Source organism: Myotis daubentonii, chromosome 10, assembly GCF_963259705.1.
Source record: "Myotis daubentonii chromosome 10, mMyoDau2.1, whole genome shotgun sequence".
NCBI lineage: Eukaryota > Metazoa > Chordata > Mammalia > Chiroptera > Vespertilionidae > Myotis > Myotis daubentonii.
In genome coordinates, this window is record NC_081849.1 from 4282857 (window position 1) to 4298247 (window position 15391).

Consider the following 15391-nt stretch of genomic DNA (forward strand, 5'->3'; position numbering starts at 1 on the left):
GTGCGATTGGCGCCGGCGAGAGCTTTATATGTATCACACATGCGCGAGTCAACTTACCCTTTTACACATATAGAATAAACTTGCTTATTAGACCTGCTTTCTGATTTAACTGAACTTTTTCCAGCTCAGTGAAGCACCCCAACTTCTCATTCAGGTAATTGTCAGCAACACAGCAGTAAATATCAACACGAGGCAGATTATTATTGTAGATCACACAGGGAGAACAAAGGGTAAACTATTTAACTGCAGCCGTGTTTGACTATATTCTGTGCAGTGAGAAAACCTGAAGTCATTTTCAAGGTCCACCATTTCTTACTTCTTTTCAGTCAGGTCAAGTTTCTAAGCTTTCTAAAGCTCCATTTGCTGGCTAATGAAAAGAAAATAGGATTCCACTGAGGAGTCTCCTATCTACCTACTCCAGGACTTCTGTGAGGATCAAGTGAGATGAGGCTCGGGAAAATGCTTCACAGACATTTGGTTAAAGTGTAAAATGTTTCTACCTGGCTATAAAGCAAGTCATGTTCCTGGACTGAAGAAACTCCAAGGAGGCTAGTCGCTAGGGAGAGGAAGCCGGGCGTTGCTATGTGACGTCATTACCCGGACAGACACTTAGCATATTAGCCTTTTATAGAGAGAGATTTTTACACTGTCAGGAAGGCTAGCATCAGCATTCAATCTTGACACCAACATGAAGTATTCTGGGCTTTATTCCATTCAATAAGATAAATAAATGTTTTTAAAACATTGAGTGCATTTCCATGATTATGGCTGCATGGAGATTGTTCCTTCAGACAAGTGGTCTGGTCCCATTGACTTATTCATGGGTCCCCCGCCAGGGTCCCCTGGCAGTGAGGTGACTCTCCAGCATGAAAAAGGCATTCTTCCGAATTTCCACCAGCAGCCGTGTCATTACAGATGCCTGTTCCCGCTGCTGGCGGGAGCTGGGATAGTGCTGGGTGGGGGTGGGGACAGGCGAGGGGCAGAGTCCTGAGAGCCCTGGACACACAGACACGGTAGCTATCTGTCTCCGCAGTCTGCCTGGCCACTCAACCCGCTCCACTGGGGACGGAGGTGGCCGCATGCCAGCACCCCGCAGGGTGGCTCTGGCCACCTTCATCTTGCGGGATTTGTGGAAACATCTTCCGTGCTGTCACCCCCTTGGGATCCATCAGGTGTGGGTTCGTTCCTTTGTTGTCACCACTGTCCCTTCAGCAGGAGGGAGAAGCCCACAAGGACTGGCAACTTGTAAAAATCATCACCATCTCCTACGAGCACCCCAGGCCGGGGCTGCAGTGAGTGCACTAGCATGCGCCTGGGGGTGAGGCGGGCCTGTGGGAGCAGAGCTGGGCAGATCCGGCCGGCAGCTCCAGAGACGCTGCGGACGGGAGAGCAGGAGGCAGATCTGGCCTCTCGGCCTCCCCAGCAGTCTGGGTGTCCCCCGCTTCACACGGCCAGTGAGGGGCGTTCCCAGCACACAGGGAGGCAACTGTGGGCATGTGCCTCGGGCTGAGGGCGACTGGGAGTCCTGTCTGTCCTCAAGAGGAGCCTGTGGCTACCGTCGAACCCCAGCGACACCTGCTCTCCCTTGCCCGGTCTCACATCCTCCTCCTCTCTCCTGATTCCTCGGACCACCCCCGAGTGAACCCTTTCCCCAGGCCCGCCCCAGGCTCTGCACAGGGTGAACCGTGCCGGCGGCTGGGGAAGAGTGTGCAGGGGTCTCGGGAGCCGGGTCCGGGGAACAGGTCCGAGTGCAGGTGGTCAGGACATGAGGACATCTGGTCCTGGGGGCAGGGCTGGGGAGGGGCCGTGAGCAGTGACGATGGGCTCCATTGCAGGCGGGAACCCTGTCCCTGGGGCTCAGGAGGGACCATCTGTGAGCCCTGAGGTGGGACCCTGTTCAGATGATGGATAAGACCAAGCCATCCAAGCCCAGACCCTAGAGACCCAGAGCCTTCCAGCCAGTGCGGTGGGCCGCCCCCGGAAACCATGTGGGAGGGCGGGGCTGCGCCCTCCACCTTAGCATCACGCAAAATCTGAGTCATTTTCAAGCTGAAGTTTGCACTTAACTTTTCCTTAATTGTAAATGGGTTTAGGGCCCGTCACAGGTAACCCTGCAAGTCATCACCCGCAGGCCTCTTGTGTGAAACAGTGGCGAGAACCGCAATCGATGGACATACATCAAGAGTGAGAGGTTTATGCGGGGCGAGACAATGGCTCAGCAAAGCAAATGTTTGCCTTCTTTAAGAATAGCATTCTCATGTATAAAGTATGAGTAATAAGATCAATGCTGCTGGCATCAAGCGGCCGCGGGGCCTCTGACAGGTGACTAGATAAGAAGGGCCCACGCCCTCTGCTCGGTAAACAGGTGCCCGGCTTCGGTTCCTCGTGGATGGCGGGTGGAGGTTTCCGAGAGGTGCCAGGCGAAGATGAGCCACAACTGCACTTCCGTGAGAAGCTGCCCCTGATGAGCCCGCTGTCTCCCTGCTCAACATCAACAAGTGTTTGTCGGCTCCATGATGATGGTCCTTCCTGTAAGAACACCGGAACTTCAATAGGTGAAATGGAGCCCAGGGGCCCATGCCTATTTTGGGGTGCACTGAAGTGAACGGTGGGAAGGGTCTCCCCCACTGAGGCGGGACGTGGCGTGTCTCCAATCAACCTGATGGCGATGCTATGAATGAGGTCACTGGCACGGCGATGGCATGCAGCGTGTGGCAACGGTGGACTTTGGAGACCTGGGCAGGTGTGTGGCGGACCCCTCTCCCCACGGGCGCTAGGGGTGCGCTGGGGGCGGCAGAATGGCGTGGCTAACCACCCACTGTTTGTAGGGCTTTCGGAGGGCCACTCAGAGGTGCCAACCGGAAAGACAGATGCATCAAAATTGGAGTCACTGTTCTGAGCAGGAACTCCACCGCGTGAGATTGTCATTGCACCCCGGCCACGCGTCCTGCGGCCGGCCTGGCTGCCCCGCCTCCTCCTGGAAGACGCAGACCCCGCTGTCCACACCTGGGGGCCTCGCCTCCTCCCGTGGCCTCGCAGAGCCTACCTGCTCCGCCTCGTGGCGAGACCAGCCCAGCAGGGACCCCAGCGACGGGGGTGGCTGGAGGAGACCCTCTGACTGAGAAGCACCCCGGCGCTGCTTCCGGGGCCAGAGCTGGAGGAGGCGCCTCCCAGGCCCCGACCCGGCAGGTCGCCCTGTGGTGGCACACGCGGGGACACCCCCTCACTGCCCCCCGGGGTGACTGAGGAACGCTCTCTGATGGAGCTGGGCCTTGGCAAGCCCACGCGGGGCTGGCTGCCAAGTGCTGTCCCAGCAAAAGGGCCGTTCTGCAGGAAAGAGGAAAAATGACTGCAAATGTGAGCTGACGTCAGCTTTGTCTTTGGAGACTGAAAGTTGGTGGCAGGATGAGGTCATTGGAACAGGCTCTCTCCTCCTTCTAAAGTCTTCCCATTCCCTGGACAGAAGCCCGCGCTCAGGGCCTCCCGTGTCCCGCGCACCCAGGGCCGAAGCGACAACCAGCTCAGAAGGCAGGGCATCTGCTGCCCCTGCCAGAGCAGCCCACGCCAGCCCCACAGCCGGTGCCGCCTTCGAAATGTCGGTGTTTCCTGAGCCTGCGAGGGGACGCCGAGCCCGGTCACCCCCTCCAGCGCGGCCTCGACCCTGCCTCATGTCCCTTAGCTGGTGACATCCCACAGCCAGCCCAGCCCCGGGTCCAGTTTGCCCACATCAGACCACAGATGGGTCATCCCCGGGGAGAGGGGCAGGAGGGCCCCTGTCAGGGCGGGCGGGCGGGGCAGGGGCGAGTGGTCTGCTGCGTGTCCCGGGAGCAGCCAGCATGGAGCTGGGCCAAGGGCCACCAAGCAACGTGGAAAGAACTCAGAGAGGCTAAGAGCCGCACTCAAGGCCACACAGCTGGGTGAGGAGGAGCAGGACTTGAACTTGGCTCTCTCTGGCTGTCATGCTGTGGGCATGGGCGCAGCCCCCCCAAAGAAAGTAGAGACAGTTCCTGGTGTGGGAGCCCCGAATTTAACCTTGGCCTTTCTGCCCAAGGTCTGGTCAACCCATGTCACCCCAACAAGTCTCCTTGGGGGTAGGCAGAGGGGAGCAGAGAGGAGGGGACCAATGTGACCAAGGCTGGGACAGGAGTGAGGGCCCGGGAAGAGAGAGAAGCCAGTAGCTGAGAGGTGGCAAGGTGACCTCACCCAGAAAACATCTCGTTCCGAGGAGGAGCAGCAATGTCCCCTGGAGAGACATCCCGGCAGGTGGAGTCTGGGGTGCTGGGTGCCCACCACCCTGAACCTTGATGTAAATGGTGTACAGCCTCTCCAGGTCTCTGGGGCCTTGCCCCAGGTGCCCCTCCGTCAGGATGAGGACCCCAGAAATGGATCATGTTGGGGAGACTTATTAAGTAACTTCCTTCAGAGGTTCTTGGGCCTCCAAATGGAGAACCTGGAGCCCATCCTGCCTTTCGGAGTGGGGCATGGGGGGCAGGCCTCAGAGTGGGGCACCCAGAGAGGCCGTGGTTAATCATTGATGGGCATGCGAGGCCCTGGGCTTTCAGGGAGGTGGCAGTGGGCGGCGGCAGCCAAGGGCGGGACGGCGGCGGCACTCAGGAACCTCTCATACCTCCCACCCAGGGCACCGGGGCCACTCCTCTCCTGCTGAGCTGAGCTGGGGGAGCAGCAGAGGGCAGGAAGGGCGGGAGTGTGAGGTGAGGATGAGCAGGGGCACACCCAGGGGCCCCCAGCCACCACCAGCAACAAGGGCCAGCGAGGTCTTCAGGGGCACCCTCTAGCCCACGTCCTTGAGCCGCCCATTGTGTGGCCAATGCCCACACCAGGAGTATGGGGGTCCATTCCAAAGTTCGATGACTCCCCAGTTTTCCTGAGCTAAGGGGTGAGTTAGGGCCGGGCATGGGCAGGTGGACAGGAGCTAGCTGCCAGGCCGGCAGGCCCCTCGCCTGGGCACCGGGTCTGCCTCACGCCCCCTCAGCGAGTGACCGCCGGCTCCCGCTCCTGGGAGGGGGTGCTGATGCTCACGAGGCTGAGGACACCCTCGCTGCCTGCCCTCCGGATGCCCCGCCGGCGGGACAGTCCTGTGTCCCTTCCCTTCAAATCACAGGCTTATTTCATCCCATGCACGTTTGCTCAGCTCCAACCAAGGCTGGGGTCTTGAGACAAAGGCCTGACACAGGTGGGCCCTGTCCTGCCCTTGAGCACAGGCCAACCCCCCGCCATCCCCCGGCACTGTCATTGCCCACGGTCCCTGCAGCTCCCAGGCTGTGACCTGGAGACGCACACAGGCGCGCCTGCACCTTCCTGGGGGCAGAGGTCACCAGAAGCGGGTGTGGGGCATCGCTTGGCCCAGCCGCCAGGAAAAGGCTCCGAATGTGCCTCCCGCATCCCTCCCTCAGCTTCTCCCTCCGCTCCGCCCGCTCAGCGCTGACCATCCTTCAGGCGAAACTCCTTTCGGGCCGCACGGCCGCCCGTCCTAGATCCCCAGCCCCAGGGACGCCCAGCACTTGCCGCCTTCTGTCCCAGGAAGGCCAAGCCGCCACCGCCCGCCTCCTGCTCGGCTGCAGACAGGTCCACAGCAAACGGAAAGTGGGGGAAGGGGGGTGACCTAATTATGACCCTGGGCAGCACGATGCTGACTGGACGGTGATTGGAACTCACACGTTCACTTTCAAAGTGAAGTTCTCAGGGAGTAAACATGAATGTTCCTTCTCAAAAGCGAAGGGCAGGGACCAGGGAGCCTGCCTGCGTGCCCGCCAAGCCACCGTCCCCACGGGCGGCCTGGGGAGGCTGTGCCGGCAACTCCCCGTGTCTCGTCAGCAGCAGTCAGTCGCCAGCCCCGGAGCTGCCAGGGACCCAGAGGCGATGAAAAAGCAATAGCTTTAGAGACCAAGGAGGGGAGACCAATACAGTTTAACTTCTTGTCCAAACAGACAAAAGGCCATTTTGATGACCAAGTGGCCTATACTCCTGACGGCGCGGCCAGGGTCCCACAAACAGCTGCGCACCTTGGGTGGGGATGCAAGTGTCCACCCGAGCCCAGGCCTCCTCGTGGGGCCCTCCCGTCCTCCCTGGAAGAGCAGGTGGCCCCTCAGGGACCTCGCAGGGAGGGCCGGGCCTGGGCCACAGGCCAGGAATGGCTCCAAAAGGAAGCCAGGCCAAGCGGGCACAAACCCAAAGTCATGTCACCGGAGGCCAGCCTGCCAGGTGACAGAGGAAAGCACGAATGGGAGTGGCCGCGAAGAGCAGAAAATTTCAACATCAGTGGAGTCCAGAGACCAGGGATTGCTCTCGGGCCAGCAAGCCACAGTGAGACAGCCCCGCAGGGCCGGCCCGGTCCATCGTGTAATGGCGGCACCCACAGCGAATGGCGGTGCCAACAAGCACAGGCTGACTGTCATCCACACGAGGTCCACGCACACCATCGCGCCTCCCGAAAGCCACGCACGATCAGGAGCGCACGTGTTTCAGATGTTCTCAAAGTGACCGATGTTTGTTCTTCAAAGGCAGACGCCCTTTTCAGAGAAACCAGAAACGCCAGCAGCCACATCCGGGGTGACCAGTGCCACCAGGCCAGACGCAGCGAGGTGAGCAGCAGCGAGGGGGCCACTGAGCGCCTGGTCATATGAGCTGGCTTCCTTACTGGGATTGCATCCATATGTGTGCACTTGTGTGTGCATGTGTGTGCCTACACACTGGTGTATGTGTGTTGTGTGTGTGCATGCACATGTGTGTCACACTTGTTTTGAGGCCATTGTGGAGTGAACACACCCAGTCCGTGCCTACGGGTATCACTGGGACAGCATTCGTCCTCACTCCTTCGGAAGAGCCAACGCGTCTCCCAGTGGGGGCCTTGGGTGGTTCTGGATCATCTCGGCGCTGCTGAGGCCAGAACCTTCCTGAATTGGGCAGAGACGCACACACACATAACATACACTTAACGAGTCTGGGACTGAGAGTGGGAAACGGTTACAGATTCTGTAAACATCTGGGTTCATGGGCCCACAAGGGACAGAGGCACAGAACTTTCCAGTGGGGGGGGGGGCGCCTCCCGGGGAAAAGGCTCCCAAAGACCCCAATCTGCCTGTGCTCAGACCCCAGCCTGGAGCACAGTCCAGAGTGTGAGCCTTAAAGGGTCCTGGGGTTGGAGTCCTCTGTCAGTGTGAAGAGCTGCCACGGCCTTGGTCCGAGGCGGAGAGTGGCCCCCAGGTAACAGCACCTCTGCCAGCGAGGCCCAGCCTTGTGTGTAGTCAGTGAGTGAGTGAAGTAAGATTTCCTTGTTGGCAGCGTCGCTGATGCAACCGTGAAAACACCCCGGCTGTGGCAATGGCATCTCGAGAGCAGGCCTGAGGCCACAGCTCAGCCCCTGATGTGCTCCGTCTCCCTGACACAGGGACCCATGGGTCCCCAGGCCTGAGGCCCTGAGACCCTGGAGCCCATGGATAGAGCACCGAGTGCATGACTGGGTGTAGCATATATGCATACCCTCAAACCGTGACCACCGTCTACACACCGCGAGCAAAGCCTGCTGGCTCAGAGGGCGCCGGCACACACCGTGTCCTCACGGCACCTCTGCGAGGACCCACGGGCCTATCTCCGGCCTGGCTCTCAGGTGCTCATGAAATAAACTTGTGGGTCGGACTCTGAAACCTGAACCACAGGGCACAGGGGACGCTCTGCTTCTTGGTGACACTGAGATTCAAGGCCAGGTCCTCTGCCTCCCCGGCCCGCGGCCTCCCCACGGAAAAGGTGCAGGTCTGAAGCCTTTTTCTGCAAAGATGCAGCCGTTGTCTCAGATGACCACGAAGGGCATCTCTGTCAATACAATTGCCAGGACTGAAATGGTTTGGTCAATGAAAATTGACCGGTTACATTTCTAGGTCCGAATCACAGCCATAAGCCTGCAGATCCTCCAAAAATAAGTCACCACACAAACCTAATTATTCTTTTGCTGTTTATTAATCCTCACCCGAGGATATTTTTTCCATTGATTTATAGAGAGAGTGAAAGGGAGGAAGGAAGAGAGGAGGGAGGAGAGAGGGAGAGAGAGAGAGAAACATTGATGTAAGAGAGACACACTGATTGATTGCCTCCCACTCACGCCCAACCAGGGCCGGGGATCGAACCTGCAACCCAGGTACATGCCCTTGACTGGGAATCAAGCTCATAACCCTTCGGGCTGACGCTCTAGGCACTGAGCCACGCCAGCCACGGCCAAACAATTGTTCTCAAAAAGGCTCTCACGTAATACTTCCGTCTCCTGGGTTCGCTTGTTTGTGCCGCCTGATGGCACTTGATAGGGGTGCCAGACGTTTAGGAAAATTTCATGAGACATAAGCTTAACCCCGAGGGACCCATACCCATTAACTCATGTTTTTCTACTGCTGTTCAGCAACGTTAACCCTTTACTTTAGATGACAGTCCAGAAGCACCCAGAGCTTCTGCATGTGAACTCCAGGGTCGCTCGTCCGGGCCACACACATTTCCGTAAGTGCCGTCTGAGACTTCTCCAACGACAGTTTGCTGCCCACCTCCCAAACTGTGAGGCTTTGACACTGACTTTGAATGAATCCTCTCCCTCGTGGGCTACAATGGTGAGCAGGGCAGCCCGATGGGTTCGTGTGCGTGCGAGCATCCATCAGAACAGCCCGGCCGGGCACGGTGCAGGCGCCGGCAGGAGCGGCCTCCTGTGTCTGGTTTGCTGCTCTGGTCAAACCTCCATGTGCATTATCTCAGTACACCCCAGGACCACCGGGCCACACAGACACTTGGACAGTACAGGCCCGTTCTTCTCTCTGCCATGAAGGAAACAGCCAGAGAAGTGACCGCCCTGAGTCCCGGAGCTCAGAGGAGCAGAGCAGGCCCTCTCCTGACCCGAGCCCACACCCAGGGCCCAGGCGTGGGGACCCTCTCCCAGCCCAGGCCAGAAGACTCGGGGCTCAGTGACAAAGGTGAGTGGGGGCCCAGGCTGGGCAGGAGACATCGGGACAACTACAGGCACCTGGTTTTCCACCTCTGCCCTCGCTTCACTGCTGTCCGGCCCCTCATGGGACAATCTCCAGGGACCTTCACCACCGGGGCTGGCAGCAGGGTCACCGGGAGCCAGAAATCTCCAGGAGAAGGTGGACGGCAGACAAGGGTCCCAGAGCTGCTCTCTGTGGAGCTGAGCGGGGACCTGGGACGCCCCCCGGGACCAGGGTCCTCTGGCGCTCTTCGTCTAGTTCCTACATGTGATCTGAATCCACGAAGCTGCCGTGGAGACAGACTGAGTCTAGACAGACAGTCAGTGTGTGTCTGAAAGGCCTTGCGGGGTTTCCCATGAGGACCTGGCAAACGCAGAGACCATTTCAATCTCTGCAGGAAGTGAGCGACGTAGAACCAGAGAGCTGCAATGCCCTGGGAGCCACAACAGACCATAAACAACTGTTCCGATGTCGGAGTCTCTGGTGTCAGTGGTCAGGAGCCATGAGAGCAGCAAGAGAGGGACCTGGAGATCTTCTAACCCAGCGGAAGGGGTGGACAGCCCTTCTTCCTGGGGTGCACGGCTGTGAGGTTTGGGGCAAGAGGTGGGACCTCCGTGGGGTCACTCAGAGCTCAGGGTTATGAGACGGGTGACACACCAGTGTGGGTGGCCACAGCCTCCACGCCTGGCATCACAGGACTACACCTCCTCCACCCTGTGCGCCTCCAAGGACCCGAGACGCTGGCCCGCCAGCAGGGCACTGGGAGGAGTGGATCTGGGCGCAGGGGCAGGGAGGCCTCTGCTCCGCCGGCCTCTCTTGGGAGCGCCAGAGACTCAGCTCGCTCCTCGGGGACAGGGAAAGGCTGTGACCTCCCCTCGACATTGCCAGGAAGGCTCACTGGGATGAAGGAGGAGCTCTGAGGGGCAACAAGCCCCCACAGGCTGGGGAAGCTCCGCTCCGCGGGCTGGTTCGCCCACACTCCCCCTCGAGTCCCCTGCTCCCTGCAGCCTCCACTAACCCAATTCCGCAGGCAGGTCCCAGGCCTGAGAATTCTCGACTGTACACTCCGATGTCATCTGCCATTCACCCCGAGACGGGAGCAAGAGGCCTGGGCTGCAGAACCATGGACAGCTACCATGTCATGGGCGCCAGGGAGGTCTCAGCGCCTCACTCACCCTGGCCATCCCACCCTGGGCGGAGGGGGAGCGAGGACCTAGGCTCTGGGCCAGCTGGAGGGTCGCCAGCTGAGACGGGGACCTGGACCCCTCCACGCATAACGTTTCTGTCCATCACACTGAGAGCCACCCCTTCCCAGGGCTGAGCACCCAGGAGGGGTGCCAGGTGCCACCACTGACCACGACGGACAGCCTCCCTCTGCGAGGCCACACCCAGGTCACCGTGGACAGCGAAGGGCCCGGGCCCATTGACCCGCACCCACACAGCACCTTTGGGGGCGAGGGCCGAGTCAGAACGGAGGCATCAGGTCGACAGGAAAGGGGCCGATCAAGGGGCTCCTCAGCTCAAGAAGGGGTGGGCCCATGGCAGCCACAGATGAGCACCTGCTGGGTGCCAGGTAAGGAGGAGGGTCCTTGAGGTGTGGTTAGGAGGCTCCGGAGGGTAAGACAGGCCCAGAGCTCAAGGCCTCCTGGGGCTCTGCCTTTATTACGTCTCTGATCACAGCTGAAGTTTCCCACACCGAACACTGAGGCCAGGCGCGGGTTACACGCTGTACCGAGAACACACTAGATCAGGGGTGGGCAAACTTTTTGACTCGAGGGCCACAATGGGTTCTTAAACTGGACTCAGAAGAAGGAGCTGCGGCCGTGTTTCCCGACATTGCCATGTTAACGCTGCTGCTGGTCAAGGAGCAGAGGGGAGAGCAAGAGAACCCTCCGCTCTTTCGGCTCCGCGGGCCGGATAGAACAGCTGAACGGGCCGGATCCGGCCCGCGGGCCGTAGTTTGCCCACGGCTGCACTAGATGGTCTCTGCACAGGCGTCGACTACATGTTTGTGAAATAAATGAACTGGTGACAGAGGCAGTGAACGGGCACCCAGGACATAGTGGAGTTGTGGTCCCTGAACCCGGGGCTGGGTCAGACTGGCCTCGGACCTGAGCTTGCAGGTGTGTGTGCTAGGTCTGGCTTTGCCAGTTACAACCCTTGGATGTGAGCACTTGCGTGAGCCAAGCCTCAGTTTCCACATCTGTAAAACCAGGGGCTGGGCAGGTGTCCCGACTTCCTCCTGAAATTCTGAACTTCAGCGGTGAGTACAGAGATGACATCAAACTGGTTGTTGTTTGTTTGCTCGTTTGATGAGTCGGGAACACGGAGGGCTCCTTGATGTCCTGACTGCGCGGCCGGAGGTGAGGCCCGAGTCCCAGCCGCATTCCCTGCCTCCCTGGCCGCCTCTGAGCACTCGGTGTGTGTTTTGACTTTTCGTCTTTGCTCCCTGAACGATGATTTATCTGGCTCTCAGATTAGAAGGCTGAAAGGCCTAAGTGTGCGTGTGGCTTCTGGGGTTGTTTCGATTTATAAATATTTTAATAGGACTTTTATTCCTTCATAACAAATATCTTAGAAACCTTTGTACCAGGAACAGTTTCCTTGTTGTTTTTTAACAAAGCCCATCTCAAGAGAGAGAAGAAAAGGGTTCAAGAAAATTGTCACCATTTTAAAAGTCCCTAAAGAGTATGTGAGGGTCACCCCTGGCTTACACCTGTCACTAATGCTCTACTGACAACCACCAATCATTCTTACAGGGCTCTGCCCACCAACACCCACAGGACATCAGGGACACCTGCCTCCATTTCATGAGACGTAGTAAGGGCTGTGTCTCTGAGGACATGGGACACACGAGGTATTTAAATCTCCAGGTGGAGAACTATAAGGCCGTGTTAGACAACAGAAGAGCCAGAACCTAACAGTGGAGCCCCCCCAGCACCCCAGGGGGGATAGCAGCCCAGCTCCATGGGCCACAGAGGCCACGGGGAAGAGGGCAGGGCCCCTCAGGGGCTGTGGTCCTTCCATTGCCCCTACTGGACTGGACCACGGAGATAAGGATCCAGGTGTGAGTGCTCTGCGGCGAGATTCTCACTTTACCTCTGACCCAAGGCCAGCTCTCTTCCTCCTCCTTCCTCCTCAGAAAACCTTTCCCAGGAAAGTGGCTGCAATAACCCCAGGTGGTGTCCACGTGGCGCCCAACAGCCCTCTGAAGACGAAGGCAGGCACCTGCCCCAGACACGCAGGTGTCTGCCATTCTGGAGACACATTTCTGTGCAGCAGGGCTCAGAACAGAACCGGGGATATGCGTCGCTTACCAAGCGAATGGCGCCGCCCGGGGAGAAAGGCGGCCTGGCCTTGAATACCATATTAGCGCCGGCTCCTGGCCCTGCGAGCTGCTCTGATGATCTTACGATGCTGGGAGCCAAAAGATGACAGCAGGGTTGAACTACTGCCCAAAAGCAATTACTGATTAGAATTGATTATTTCTACAAAGAAAGGTGACCGATGGATTAGTTGTCACATTACAGGGGATTCGGGCAAAACATCTGTGCTTGTTAAAGGAACGCAGCTACCTGACATTGAACGGGGACAGCGACCATAAGCACCAGGTGCTCCTGGCTCACGTGAGCCTGAACGAACGGGACGAGCTGCTGGGCTCCAGGGCTCCCTTCCCATCAGGAGACACCGCGCCACGCCTGTCGGGGCCCGGAGACGTGAGCCAGCGACGTTAAAGCAAACCGCACCTCTGCCGTGCTGTCGTTTTAACAGCGGATTATAAAAAGGCAGACCTCGTTTAAACACACAGTAAAGTAATGGGAAATGATATGTGACTAAATAGCTGAAATTTGTGGCCGTGCCTTATTCGATTTGCCTAATTACACGTTTTACTGCCTCCTTTATAGAGTCATTGCCCAAGGTGCCTGTCTCCTTTTTACCCACCTCTTCATTAATAGCTGAACCAAAATGCCACGTGAGCACGCTGGCAGGCAGCTTTAACATCGCTTCCAAGCCCATTGCCTCGTGCACCCTGACAGGATGGCTCTGCCCGCCTTTCGGTGGCCGCATTTTAAGAACCCGCGATGAGCTCTGGCCACCGCACTGCCTCCCACCCCAGCCCTCCTTCGCCTAAAACGCACAAGGAGACCAGAATAAGTCCATCGGGGCGAGCAGGAGCACACGGACACGGCGCCCAGGGCGGCCCACGGTGGAGACGCGCAGGGAAGCCAGGCAGCTCGCACTTGCTGGGCCTACAGGCCCGGCCCGGGCACCCCACGGATTCCATGGCGGGAGGGCGGAGGGATGACCCTGGAGGGCAGCTTGGCGTGGGCACCGCTAGACAGAGGGCAGACCCCGGCTGCTGGGCTGTGCGCTCTGGGCAACGCCTCCTCACTCCGAAAGGCCAAGAGAAGGCCGTGGAGTTTGCTCACTCATGCCTTTGGGTATTTCTGAGCATTCCTCCGCCCCCACCTCTCCGTGCCTCCCACCCCTCCACCCCCCACCGGCCCGTTGTGGAAACAAGCGCCACGGAGCTCTCCCACGGGAAGACACCAATGAAATGGTGACAGCCCAGGCCCGAGGGCTCGCCTCCAGGTGGAAGCCGAAGGGACATTCTGAAGGAGGAAGGCATGCCCTGGGAGGGCAGGCCTGGGCCCGAGACCTGCCAGCAGCTCAGGCTCCACTAAAGAGCTGATTCCAGGAGCCGCGCGCACACTGGTGGGGAGTCCGAGGCCAGCGGAGGCAAGGGCGGCGGAAGAGTCAGAGGCCGGCCAGGAGCTCTGGGACCGTCCCTCGACCTCCCGTGAGAGCTCGGGCTCCTCCTCTGTCACACGGAGAGAAACCGAAGCCACGGGCCTGCCCCGGCCTCAGAGCTTTGCTGTGCCGGCAACACACATCGCGTGTCACACACTCAGAGTCACAGAAATGTTATGTGTGAGGAGCCAGTGTGTGACACTAAATGAAACTGGTTAAGCGGTCACTTTCCAGAGGAAGGGACACACATGTACTGGGATCTGTCCCAAGAGGTCCCATGGCCGTGGCTCTGCCCCACTGGCTGCTGGCAAAGGCAGAACAGAGCCTCCACAGGAAGTAAAATTATTTAAATGAACTCAGTTTGATGGAATGCCCTTTTTGTCCTTCTTGAAAGAAGTGGTCCATGGTAGCCCCACTCTGTTTAAAAACAGTTGAGACCTGGCCAGTGTGGCTCAGTAGGTTGAGCGTCGTCCGGTGCACAAAGAAGTCCCCGTTCAATTCCCAGTCAGGACAATTGCCTGGCTACGGGCTGCATCCCAGTCGGAGGTGTGCAGGAGACAGCTCATCCATGTTTCTCTCTCTCTCTCTTTCCCTCTCCCTTCCTCTCTCTAAAATAAAAAATCAATTAAAAATGTATTTTTTTAAAAGCAGTTGAATAATTTCACACCCAACTGCTTTGGCCTTAAGTATCTGCCTGCTCTGGGACTCAGACACGGCTCTCAGCATGGAAGGGCCGTGTTGCTCCAGCTCCCTCGGCGAATAGAACAGGTCAGGTGTGGTCCCAGCCCTGGCCCCGGGTCCTGTAGGTCTCCGAGTACACAGGTAGACAGCACCCTCCCTGGCCAACATACCACAAACATATCACGCCGGGAACGCCTCCAAGTAGTCTGTGCCCGTGCACAGAAGTTCAGGTCTTTCTAGAAAATGCAGCCCTGAAGGGGCTTGGGAATCTGGATTCAGATGGGAAGGACCGCGGGCGGCATCCTGTCACCGAGGGAGAGGGCTGAGGTGGGTGCCAGGCTGCTGCGCAGAAGGAGCCCCAGGCGCTGGCGAGCATGGAGCTGTGGCCACGCCAGATGGATGGACAAACCTGATCCGCTTTGCTCCTGCATGTCAGCATCGCATCTCCTTTTTTATTAAGAAAATGTTTGGACAGAAGTTGCCCAAATGACCTAAGTGCTCTGCTGGCTGCCAAGGAGTGGCAGAAAGAGCCAGACCAGGGCAGGGCTCCCCCCGCGGGAGGAAGCAGGTGACAAGGGCCCAAGTCTTCCCAGCTGGACCGGCTTTCTGGGCCAGGAGACCTGAGCCCCCTCCAGAGTCCCTGCTGCTCCGACCCCACATCAGGCCCTCGGAGCCATCAGCCTGCCCTGCTGCCCTGCTCCGGCTCTGTCCTCACTCCTGTCACACACACTCACACTCATGCATACTCACCCATATACACATTCACACACAGACGCATATACACACACACAGTCATACACACACATAGTCACACGTGCACTCACACAAACATACAGTCATATACATACATACATACATACATACATATCCATACACTCGCACTCATACACACACAAACATACATACACTCATATGCACATACATATACATAGGCACACATACTCACGCAGTCACACATGCATGCACATGCACATACACAC

General features: G+C 58.3%; 1 long non-coding RNA gene across 1 annotated transcript in view; it reads right to left on the reverse strand.

Moving 5' to 3' along the window:
- The window catches only part of LOC132242585 (uncharacterized), a 22413-nt gene continuing 7022 nt past the window's right edge, over nucleotides 1-15391 (reverse strand). Inside the window, exon 3 of the long non-coding RNA XR_009454677.1 lies at nucleotides 1-2529. This is a non-coding gene — a long non-coding RNA (uncharacterized LOC132242585). The remainder of the gene's footprint in view (nucleotides 2530-15391) is intronic.